Here is a 12,761-nt window from a genome sequence, read left to right as displayed (position 1 = left end):
TTGAAGCACTCTTTGACCCAATTCTGCCATAATCGTTCTGAAGGTATCTAATAGTATGTGTAAGAATATTAATAAGTAGGCATTTACTTGTGGTTGCTATGCAACCCGCCATAGCCACACACTCACAGTGAGCGCCCCTGTGTGACGCAGACAGGAAGTAGTCTCCGGTTGAACCGGAAGCGTTCGCACGCTTGTGGTGAGCCTGTATGGAACGGACGGGCGGCTTTGCGCTCCAGCCCGCGCATGCGCCTGTAAGGTATCTGTATTAGATGACGTGAATACAAAGCAGGAAGCAGGGGGGAGTGGTTTGGATACGGCGGAACAAGCAGGAGAAATAAAAGTAGGTGATTATCGGCGGGCACTTAGCCATTGTTGTTTGGGACACAAAGATATCAGTGCATCAAGCCTCCTGATGAGCCTAGGCAGGCGAAACGCGTTGAGGCGCTAACATTGAAAGGACAGACGGTGTGGGAAGTCTGGCGCGATGCAGATGAGTATCAATGGTTTCCTTTGGTACTTTTGTTATGGTGGCTGCTAAGCACCAATAGCGTGTGTAGTAATAGCAGGTTGTGTGTGTATTGATGTCAGATGGTGACCTATAAGTATTAACAGGTCATGTACGGATATCAGAATTGAAGTGGTATAGGTGGAGTAGGACTGTGCTGACACACACACCGTACGATCAGTTATTAGTGGATCTGATTTACACACACTTGATGCCCAGTTCTTAGAGTATCGGTTTGGTATTTTTTGGTAACCCTGGCCTGATTGGTAGGGGTGTATCTGTTATACAGCCACCATAAATAGGTACCTACATCTGCTCAGACTTCCCTATTTTTACACCGGTCTGATCCTCGTGTGTTCAATATGTTTTTAAACGTATATGGGTGCTAGCTTTCCCTAGAACAGGTTGGGTCTGTCTAGATATAGTGGTCCTTTAGCCTACGGGTAGAGGGACTCACCAGTTACTGCAGGGTACATCAGGGCCCCTAGGGTCAGTCATCGAGGAGCGGGGGCGCCAATACGTCCCCCCTAGGGTGCCAACCTCCGCTGGCAGGCAGTCATTATCTAGGTATTGGCACATGGATTGCTAGCTATATTTCCCATAGTTTTTAACTGGGTGGAACACTTTTTCTGCTTTTGTTTTTTTGTGGTTTGGTCACGTTTTTGGTGGCATTGTTTGCCCTTTTTAATAATAAAGATTGTTTTGGGTTGTACTACATGATTTTTGCTACTTAAAAAACCCTTTAATCCATTATAGACGACTTATATTTGGATCATGATATCATATCACATTAAAGGGATTTCCAGAAGTTTGTAATTGATAGCTTATCATTAGTGTTGAGCGATACCGTCCGATACTTGAAAGTATCGGTATCGGAAAGTATCGGCCGATACCGGCAAAATATCGGATCCAATCCGATACCGATACCCGATACCAATACAAGTCAATGGGACTCATGTATCGGACGGTATTCCTGATGGTTCCCAGGGTCTGAAGGAGAGGAAACTCTCCTTCAGGCCCTGGGAACCATATAAATGTGTAAAAGAAAGAATTAAAATAAAAAATATCGCTATACTCACCTCTCCGACGCAGCCGGGACTTCAGCGAGGGAACCGGCAGCGTTGTTTGTTTAAAATTCGCGCTATTACTTGGTTACGTGAATTCCCGGCTTGTGATTGGTCAGGTCGGCCATGTTGCCGGGACGCGGACCAATCACAGCAAGCCGTGACGAAATTACGTCACGGCTTGCTGTGATTGGTCCGCGTCCCGGCAATATGGCCGCCCTGACCAATCACAAGCCGTGACGTCACGGGAGGCTGGACACGCGCTCATTTTAAAATGGGCGCGTGTCCAGCCTCCCGTGACGTCACGGCTTGTGATTGGTTGCGCCGCGGTCAACCAATCACAAGCCGGGAGGCTGGACGCGCTCATTTTAAAATGGGCACGTGTCCAGCCTCCCGTGACGTCACGGCTTGTGATTGGTTGCGCCGCGGTCAACCAATCACAAGCCGGGAGGCTGGACGCGCTCATTTTAAAATGGGCGCGTGTCCAGCCTCCCGTGACGTCACGGCTTGTGATTGGTCAGGGCGGCCATATTGCCGGGACGCGGACCAATCACAGCAAGCCGTGACGTAATTTCGTCACGGCTTGCTGTGATTGGTCCGCGTCCCGGCAACGTGGCCGACCTGACCAATCACAAGACGGGAATTCACGTAACCAAGTAATAGCGCGAATTTTAAACAAACAACGCTGCCGGTTCCCTCGCTGAAGTCCCGGCTGCGTCGGAGAGGTGAGTATAGCGATATTTTTTATTTTAATTCTCTCTTTTACACATTTTAACATTAATGTTGTTGCGATACCCGATACCCGATACCACAAGAGTATCGGAATCCCGGTATCGGAATTCCGATACAGCAAGTATCGGCCGATACCCGATACTTGCAGCATCGGAATGCTCAACACTACTTATCATCAATTTAAGATCGAAGGAGTTCAACATCTGACACCTTCACTAAAGACAAGCGAACCATCTGAAATGAAATTGAAGCAAATTATTTTGACTTCATCCGGCAAATTCTTTTCAGTCTAAATTGAAATTGCACCTTTTGCTGTGAGAGAAATGATTAAGCAATAAAAAAAAGGTATACTTACATTTTCTTACCTAAATTCCCTGGTCCTTTAAGCCTGTTTTCTGCTCTTCCATTGCTCCATACCAATATGAGGCCTGAAATGCATCACTCCCCCTTCTCACGTGACTTTACCAGGCCAATTACAGGATTTGCATGGCTTCAGAGATGGAATTGTGCAATGGAAGACCAAAGGACCAAGTCGGAGGACCACAAAGCAAAGTTGGTAGACTTGCTAGTAGAAAAGGTAAAGGTAAAAAAATATTTTTATTTTAACTTTTCCCAGCCCTAAAAGGAATCCAGAAAAATTTTGATCGGCTGGATTCTCTTTTTGCCCACTTTTTGCAAATTGAACACAATTAGGCTTCTGATAAATCCAAATGTTTTGGGAAATTCACAGATAATTTAATTTGCTAAGAATCATTTTTTTTAATTATTTAATCCTAACTAATCAACTGTTTGCATTTCCCCTGTGGCTGCATGCACAAAGTTTACAGAACTAGGATAACACAGCTCTATACACTGTGTAGTAGTATTAATCGAGTACTGCAGCTCATCTACTGAAGTGAAATCCTAAGGCTAGGTTCATATTGCATTAGTGCCATCCATTTAATGGATCCGTTAAACGAATGCACTAACGCTGATGCCCAAAATTGCTTTTTTGGTACAATCGCTCTAACGCATGGTACCATTGCGTTGGCATGCGTTAGCAATAGAGGTCTATGCACAGCGAACACGTCCGTTCGATGTGCGTTAGACCGAACGTACCAAAAATGCGGTAAACAGCATTGGAGGGTGCATCACAAAGTAACGCATCATCGCTAATGCATGCCGGTTTTAACAAGCGTTAGGATGCATTACGATAATGTAAGTTTATGGGCACGTTACCGGATCCGTTACATGCGTTAGTGCTGCTATGTAACGGATCTGTTAAACGGATCGCCCTAAAGCAATGTGAACTTACCCTAAGATCAGCTACATCACAGTGTAGGCACCTGTGTTGTTCCAGAAATAAATATTCCTCACATCTGGCTGTTGTGGGAGCTTCAAACAATTGGTTAGGGGGGTTGCCTGGTCTTGATCACCACCTATCTGATGTTGATAACCTATTATGAGCATAGGCCATCAATATATGAAAGAGCTAATAGTTGGATCTTAAAAGAGGGTGAGCAGCAAGGTCTTTAACCCAGGCTAGGAAGCCTAATTAATGGAATTGAATATTACTCCGGGGAACAGCAGGATGAGGTCCTTAGTCCAGGCCATGATGCCTAGTTAAAGAGAAGATCGATTGTGGGATCTGAAGGCTAAGGGACCCAGTTACAAAAAATAGTCAATCGATTGAGCTTAAGGTGAGAAAGCCTTTTTAAAGAGACAGCCAATCATGTGAGCTGAAGGCCTAGTTAAAGAGATTGTGGTTCCGATGAGCTGAATGCCAGGAGGCCTAGTTAAATGCACTTCAATTGTGTGATGTGAAAGCCAGGAGGCCTAGATAATCGTACAAAAGGAACTTGAGCTTTGCTATTTTTCGCTTACAAATTCTGAGGTATAAACTCACCAAATACTCAACATGTGCACTTGGGCTTAAGGTCAGGACTTTGACTTGGCCATTTTAAACCTTCAACTTTTTCATTAACCATACTTTTATAGAATGACCTGTGCAGTTTCTGTTGTTGTCTTGACACATTTTCCATTAGAATTTACTGAGAAAAAATCAGGTAATATTGTTTCATTAATGATGGCAAGCCATCCTAGCCCAGATGCAGCAAAAGAGATCTAATCTACAATACTACGAATACAGTGTATCACAGAAGGTTTTAGATTTTTATGCTTTAATGCAATTTTTTTTCTTTCTCCAGAATTAACACTTGTGATTTAAGCCAAAAATCTCTATTTTGGTCTCATACATCCACAAAACATTGTTCTGATAGATTTCTGGGTTCAATATTTATCAAACTGCAGATGGAAAGCTATGTTATTTTTGGAGGCAGAGCACTGAGTCTCTGCCATGCATATTATTGTTGTTCATTGTCCGCATGGAGGTGAACTCATGAACATTAACATTAGCTAAGGTGATAGAGGCCTTTAGTTGCTTACAGGTTACCTTGGAATCCTTTGTGGCCTCACAGATTATTACTTCTCTTTCTCATGGAGCTATGCTTGGTCGACCATGTCTGGTGATTATAATATTGGTCTTGAATTTCTTTGATTTGTACACAATCTGTCGGAATGTTGATAAATGGAGTCCAAATTCTTTAGAAAATGTTTTTGACCTTTTCCAATCTGATAAACATCAAAAATTCTTCTGAGGTCCTCAGAAATATCATTTGTTTGTGCATTATACACTTCTACAAGTATATAGTGAAAAACAAACTTTGACAGATCACTCTTTTTATTAAATCAGGTAAATCACTAAAAGCTGAGTATCATCCATTGATTAAAAACACAAGACTCTAATTTCACTTTCAAATTATCTGCTAATCCTAAAAAACGACTTTTCAAATTTTGTGTTGTTTGTTTGTTGTTTCTTCTAGAAATAGAATGGGAACATGGAAAAGGCAAAGTAGATTTTAACCTAGGGTGTTAATTTACAGAAGTACTTAAAGGACTTGAAAAAAATGTGAAATATGCTGAGCACGTGTAAGAGTGTGTTCAGGGCAAACATGCTCTTTTTCCCTCACTACTAAACAGGTACACTATTTGTGTATTTTAAGTGCATAAAATGTTATGAGCACTGATGTGAACAATTTAGTTGTAATGAGTAAGACATAATATGTACAATTTTATAGAATTTAATATGTGGATGATTCATGTGTACTTTGTTAAAGATGTAATGAGTTATTGTATTGAGTATAGGGACAGTATAAGGATAGAAAGTTAGAACATAACTATAGGAATATGACAAAGCAATAGATAAATAGATATACAGTGTGTCCGTAAAGTCATGGTGCACTTTTGACCAGTCACAGGATCTATTTATAGCTTACATTTTGGTGTCCTTTCTCTGACCCAATCATATCAGACCTGTTAATGAGGAGAGATAACAAGAACCAATCAAACAACACAAACTCATTTAAGCTGTTGCTGAGCCCCCAGACAGATTAACCCCTGAAAAACTGAACTCTGATTAATACACTGACAGGTCTGCGACATCATGCAACCACAAACTTATGCCAGCTGTGTGGTTTTCCATGCCAGTCGAGATGTGGACAGTGCAAGATTTTTGCAGAAGATTGTGTTTAGCGATGAGGCGACCTTCCATATCTGTTACATAGTTGCATAGTTATTAAGGTTGAAGGAAGACTTTAAGTCCATCTAGTTCAACCCATAGCCTAACCTAACATGCCCTAACATATTGATCCAGGGGAAGGCAAAAAAAACCCATGTGGTAAGAGTAAGCTCCACCATGGGGAAAAAAATTCCTTCCCGACCCCACATACGGCAATCAGACTAGTTCCCTGGATCAACGCCCTATCAAGGAATCTAATATATATACCCTGTAACATTATACTTTTCCAGAAAGGTATCCAGTCCCCTCTTAAATTTAAGTAATGACTCACTCATTACAACATCATACGGCAGAGAGTTCCATAGTCTCACTGCTCTTACAGTAAAGAATCCGCGTCTGTTATTATGCTTAAACCTTCTTTCCTCCAGACGTAGAGGATGCCCCCTTGTCCCTGTCACCGGTCTATGATTAAAAAGATCATCAGAAAGGTCTTTGTACTGTTCCCTCATATATTTATACATTAACATAAGATCACCCCTTAGCCTTAGTTTTTCCAAACTAAATAGCCCCAAGTGTAATAACCTATCTTGGTATTGTAGACCCCCCAGTCCTCTAATAACCTTCGTTGCTCTTCTCTGCACCCGCTCCAGTTCAGCTATGTCTTTCTTATACACCGGACACCAGAACTGTGCACAGTATTCTAAGTATGGTCGAACTAGTGACTTGTATAGAGGTAAAAATATGTTCTCCTCATGAGCATCTATGCCTCTTTTAATGCATCCCATTATTTTATTTGCCTTTGTAGCAGCTGCCTGACACTGGCCACTGAATATGAGTTTGTCATCCACCCATACACCCAGGTCTTTTTCATTGACGGATTTGCCCAGAGTTTTAGAATTAAGCACATAGTTATACATCTTATTACTTCTACCCAAGTACATGACCTTACATTTATCCCCATTAAAGCTCATTTGCCATTTATCAGCCCAAACTTCTAGTTTACATAAATCATCCTGTAATATAAAATTGTCCTCCCCTGTATTGATTACCCTGCAGAGTTTAGTGTCATCTGCAAATATTGAAATTCTACTCGGCCCCTACAAGGTCATTAATAAATGTGTTAAAAAGAAGAGGGCCTAATACTGACCCCTGTGGTACCCCACTGCTAACCGCGACCCAGTCCGAGTGTGCTCCATTAATAACCACCCTTTGTTTCCTATCCCTGAGCCAGCTCTCAATCCACTTACACATATTTTTCCCTATCCCCATTATTCTCATTTTATGTAATAACCTTTTGTGTGGCACCATATCAAAAGCTTTTGAAAAGTCCATATACACTACATCCACTGGGCTCCCTTGGTCCAGTCCGGAACTTACCTCTTCATAGAAGCTGATCAAATTAGTTTGACATGAACGGTCCCTAGTAAACCCGTGCTGATACTGGGTCATGAGGTTATTCCTCTTCAGATACTCCAGTATAGTATCCTTTAGAAAACCCTCTAGGATTTTACCCACAGTAGAGGTTAAGCTTACTGGCCTATAATTACCGAGTTCAGTTTTTGTCCCCTTTTTGAATATTGGCACCACATTTGCTATAAACCCAGTCCTGTGGTACAGACCCTGTTATTATGGAGTCTTTAAAGATTAAAAATAATGGTCTATCAATGACTGTACTTGGTTCCTGCAGTACTCGGGGGTGTATCCCATCCGGGCCCGGAGATTTGTCAATTTTTGTGATTTTTAGACGCCGCTGTACTTCCTGCTGGGTTAAGCAGGTAACATTTAATTGGGAATTTTTATCACTAGTCATATTGTCTGCCATGGGATTTTCTTTTGTAAATACTGATGAAAAAAAGTCATTTAGCATATTGGCTTTTTCCTCATCCTCATCCATTATTTCACCCAGACTATTTTTAAGGGGGCCAACACTATCATTTTTTAGTTTCTTACTATTTATGTAGTTAAAGAATATTTTGGGGTTATTTTTGCTCTCTCTGACAATGAGTCTCTCAGTCTCAATCTTTGCTGCCTTGATTTGCTTTTTACAGAATTTATTTAATTTTCTGTATTTATTTAATGCATCCTCACTACCTACTTCCTTTAATTCTCTAAATGCTTTCTTTTTGTCCCTTATTGCGCCCCTTACAGCTCTATTTAGCCATATTGGTTTCCTCCTATTTCTAGTATGTTTATTCCCATACCGTATATACTGTGCACAGGTCCTATCCAGGATGGTAATAAATGTCTCCCATTTTCTTTGTGTATTTTTATGTCTCAGGATATCGTCCCAGTTAATTGCACAAAGATCCTCTCTCATTCGTTGGAAATTTGCCCTCCTGAAGTTTAGTGTCCTTGTCACCCCTCTACTACACATCTGATTAAAGGATAAATGAAAACTTATTATTTTGTGATCACTATTTCCCAAGTGACCCCCAACCCTTATATTTGATATGCGGTCTGGCCTGTTTGTAAATATTAGGTCTAGCAGTGCCCCCCTTCTTGTTGGGTCCTGAACCAGTTGTGAAAGGTAATTGTCTCTCATAGTTGTCAAAAACCGATTACCTTTGCTGGAACTGCAGGTTTCTGTTCCCCAATCTATTTCAGGGTAGTTGAAGTCCCCCATAATAATGACTTCTCCTTGAGTCGCAGCTTCATCTATTTGCTTTACAAGGATATTCTCCATTGCTTCCATTATTTTTGGAGATTTATAACAAACCCCTATCAGTAATTTATTATTTTTCCCCCTCCCCTTATCTCCACCCACAGGGACTCTACATTTTCATTAAATTCACCTATATTATCACGCAGGATGGGTTTTAAGAACGATTTTACATATAGACACACCCCACCCCCTCGCTTATCTGTACGGTCATTTCTGAATAGGATATAACCCTGCAAGTTAACAGCCCAGTCATGGCTCTCATCCAGCCATGTCTCAGATATCCCTACCATGTCATAATTATGTTCCAACAACATTAGTTCTAATTCGTCTATTTTGTTGGCGAGGCTTCTGGCATTAGTATACATGCACTGGATGTTCCTCTCTGTACCTCTATTCTTTCTTAAATTACTAACTGTTCTAACCCCACCCCCCATGCCACCGCCACCCCCAACTTCCTTATTTGTGCCCAGGTCTCTATCTGCACTATCTTCCCCTCCTATAAATTGAATACCCTCCCCCCAATCCCTAGTTTAAACACTCCTCCAACCTTCTAGCCATTTTCTCCCACAGCACAGCTGCACCTTCCCCATTGAGGTGCAGCCCATCCCTAGCGTAGAGCCTGTAGCCAACTGAGAAGTCGGCCCAGTTCTGCAGTAACCCAAACCCCTCCTTCCTACACCAATTCTTGAGCCACTTATTAACCCCTTCATGACCTTGCCGTTTTTTGCAATTCTGACCAGTGTCCCTTTATGAGGTAATAACTCAGGAACGCTTCAACGGATCCTAGCGATTCTGAGATTGTTTTTTCGTGACATATTGGGCTTCATGTTAGTGGTAAATTTAGGTCGATAATTTCTGAGTTTATTTGTGAAAAAAACGGAAATTTGGCAAAAATTTTGAAAATTTCGCAATTTTCACATTTTGAATTTTTATTCTGTTAAACCAGAGAGTTATGTGACACAAAATAGTTAATAAATAACATTTCCCACATGTCTACTTTACATCAGCACAATTTTGGAAACAAATTTTTTTTTTGCTAGGAAGTTATAAGGGTTAAAATTTGACCAGTGATTTCTCATTTTTACAACAAAATTTACAAAACCATTTTTTTTAGGGATCACCTCACATTTGAAGTCAGTTTGAGGGTTCTATATGGCTGAAAATACCCAAAAGTGACACCATTCTAAAAACTGCACCCCTCAAGGTGCTCAAAACCACATTCAAGAAGTTTATTAACCCTTCAGGTGTTTCACAGCAGCAGAAGCAACATGGAAGTAAAAAATGAACATTTAACTTTTTAGTCACAAAAATGATATTTTAGCAAAAAAATTTTTATTTTCCCAAGGGTAAAAGGAGAAACTGGACCACGGACGTTGTTGTCCAATTTGTCCTGAGTACGCTGATACCTCATATGTGGGGGTAAACCACTATTTGGGCGCACAGCAGGGCTCGGAAGGGAAGGAGCGCCATTTGACTTTTTCAATGAAAAATTGGCTCCAATCTTTAGCGGACACCATGTCGCGTTTGGAGAGCCCCCGTGTGCCTAAACATTGGAGCTCCCCCACAAGTGACCCCATTTTGGAAACTAGACCCCCCAAGGAACTTATCTAGAAGCATAGTGAGCACTTTAAACCCCCAGGTGCTTCACAAATTGATCCGTAAAAATGAAAAAGTACTTTTTTTTCACGAAAAAATTATTTTAGCCTCAATTTTTTCATTTTCACATGGGCAACAGGATAAAATGGATCCAAAATTTTGTTGGGCAATTTCTCCTGAGTACACCAATACCTCACATGTGGGGGTAAACCACTGTTTGGGCACATGGTAAGGCTCGGAAGGGGAGGCGTGCCATTTGACTTTTTGAATGGAAAATTAGCTCCAATCGTTAGCGGACACCATGTCGCGTTTGGAGAGCCCCTGTGTGCCTAAACATTGGAGCTCCCCTACAAGTGACCCCATTTTGGAAACTAGACCCCCCAAGGAACTTATCTAGATGCATAGTAAACACTTATAACCCCCAGGTGCTTCACAGAAGTTTATAACGCAGAGCCGTGAAAATAAAAAAATAATTTTTCTTTCCTCAAAAATGATTTTTAGCCCAGAATTTTTTATTTTCCCAAGGGTAATAGGAGAAATTGGACCCCAAATGTTGTTGTCCAGTTTGTCCTGAGTACGATGATACCCCATATGTGGGGGTAAACCACTGTTTGGGCGCACGGCAGGGCTCGGAAGGGAAGGCACGCCATTTGGCTTTTTGAATGGAAAATTAGCTCCAATCATTAGCGGACACCATGTCGCGTTTGGAGAGCCCCTGTGTGCCTAAACATTGGAGCTCCCGCACAAGTGGCCCCATTTTGGAAACTAGACCTCCCAAGGAACTAATCTAGATGTGTGGTGAGCACTTTGAACCCCCAAGTGCTTCACAGAAGTTTATAACGCAGAGCCATGAAAATAAAAAATAATTTTTCTTTTCTCAAAAATGATTCTTTAGCCCACAATTTTTTATTTTCCCAAGGGTAATAGGAGAAATTGGACCCCAAAAGTTGTTTTCCAGTTTCTCCTGAGTACGATGATACCCCATATGTGGGGGTAAACCACTGTTTTGGCACACGTCGGGGTTCGGAAGGGAAGTAGTGACGTTTTGAAATGCAGACTTTGATGGAATGCTCTGCGGGCATCAGGTTGCATTTGCAGAGGCCCTGATGTGCCTAAACAGTAGGAACTCCCCACAAGTGACTCCATTTTGGAAACTAGACCCCCAAGGGAACTTATCTAGATGTGTGGTGAGCACTTTGAACCCCCAAGTGCTTCACAGAAGTTTATAACGCAGAGCCGTGAAAATAATAAATGTGTTTCCTTTCCTCAAAAATATTTTTTTAGCCCAGAATTTTTTATTTTTGCAAGAGTAACAGGAGAAATTGGACCCCAAAAGTTGTTGTCCAGTTTCTCCTGAGTACGCTGATACCCCATATGTGGGGGTAAACCACTGTTTGGGTACATGCCGGGGCTCGGAAGGGAAGTAGTGACGTTTTGGAATGCAGACTTTGATGGAATGGTCTGCGGGCATCATGTTACGTTTGCAGAGCCCCTGATATGCCTAAACAGTAGAAACCCCCACAAGTGACCCCATTTTGGAAACTAGACCCCCCAAGGAACTTATCTAGATGTGTGGTGAGCACGTTCAACCCCCAAGTGCTTCACAGAAGTTTACAACGCAGAGCCGTGAAAATAAAAAATCATTTTTCTTTCCTCAAAAAAGATGTTTTAGCAAGCAATTTTTTATTTTCACAAGGGTAACAGGAGAATTTGGACCCCAATATTTGTTGCCCAGTTTGTTGTGAGTACGCTGATACCCCATATGTGGGGGTAAACCACTGTTTGGGCACACGTCAGGGCTCGGAAGGGAAGTAGTGACATTTGAAATGCAGACTTTGATGGAATGGTCTGCGGGCGTCACATTGCATTTGCAGAGCCCCTGATGTGCCTAAACAGTAGAAACACCCCACAAGTGACCCCATTTTGGAAACTAGACCCCCGAAGGAACTTATCTAGATGTGTGGTGAGCACTTTCAACCCCCAAGTGCTTCACAGAAGTTTATAACGCAGAGCCGTGAAAATAAAAAATAATTGTTCTTTCCTCACAAATTATGTTTTAGCAAGTAATTTTTTATTTTTGCAAGAGTAACAGGAGAAATTGGACCCCAACAGTTGTTGCCCAGTTTGTCCTGAGTACGCTGGTACCCCAAATGTGGGGGTAAACCACTGTTTGGGCGCACGTCGGGGCTTGGAAGGGCGGGAGCACCATTTGACTTTTTGAACGCAAGATTGGCTGGAATCAATGGTGGCGCCATGTTGCGTTTGGAGACCCCTGATGTGCCTAAAACAGTGGAAACCCCTCAATTCTAACTTCAACACTTACCCCAACACACCCCTAATCCTAATCCCAACTGTAGCCATAACCCTAATCACAACCCTAACCCCAACACACCCCTAACCACAACCCTAACCGCAACACAACCGTAACCCTAATTCCAACCCTAATCCTAACCCTAATCCCAACCGTAACCCTAATGCCAACCCTAACCACAACTGTAACCCCAACACACCCCTAACCCTATCCGTAACCCTAACCACAAGCCTATTCTTAACCCTATTTCCAACCCTAGCCCTAATTCCAACCCTAACCCTAAGGGTATGTGCCCACGTTGCGGATTCGTGTGAGATTTTTCTGCACGATTTTTG

The 12,761-nt window shown here is 42.0% G+C and overlaps 1 long non-coding RNA gene across 1 annotated transcript in view; it reads left to right on the top strand.

The window, feature by feature from the left end:
* Nucleotides 1-212: 212 nt before the first annotated feature.
* The window catches only part of LOC143793709 (uncharacterized), a 32,951-nt gene continuing 20,402 nt past the window's right edge, over nt 213-12,761 (top strand). Inside the window, exons 1-2 of the long non-coding RNA XR_013220212.1 lie at nt 213-340; nt 5,163-5,319. This is a non-coding gene — a long non-coding RNA (uncharacterized LOC143793709). The remainder of the gene's footprint in view (nt 341-5,162; nt 5,320-12,761) is intronic.

This window comes from Ranitomeya variabilis, chromosome 1 (assembly GCF_051348905.1).
Source record: "Ranitomeya variabilis isolate aRanVar5 chromosome 1, aRanVar5.hap1, whole genome shotgun sequence".
NCBI classification, from domain to species: domain Eukaryota; kingdom Metazoa; phylum Chordata; class Amphibia; order Anura; family Dendrobatidae; genus Ranitomeya; species Ranitomeya variabilis.
The sequence above is the reverse complement of the archived record's forward strand: the minus strand, read 5'-3'. Positions and strand labels throughout refer to the sequence as shown.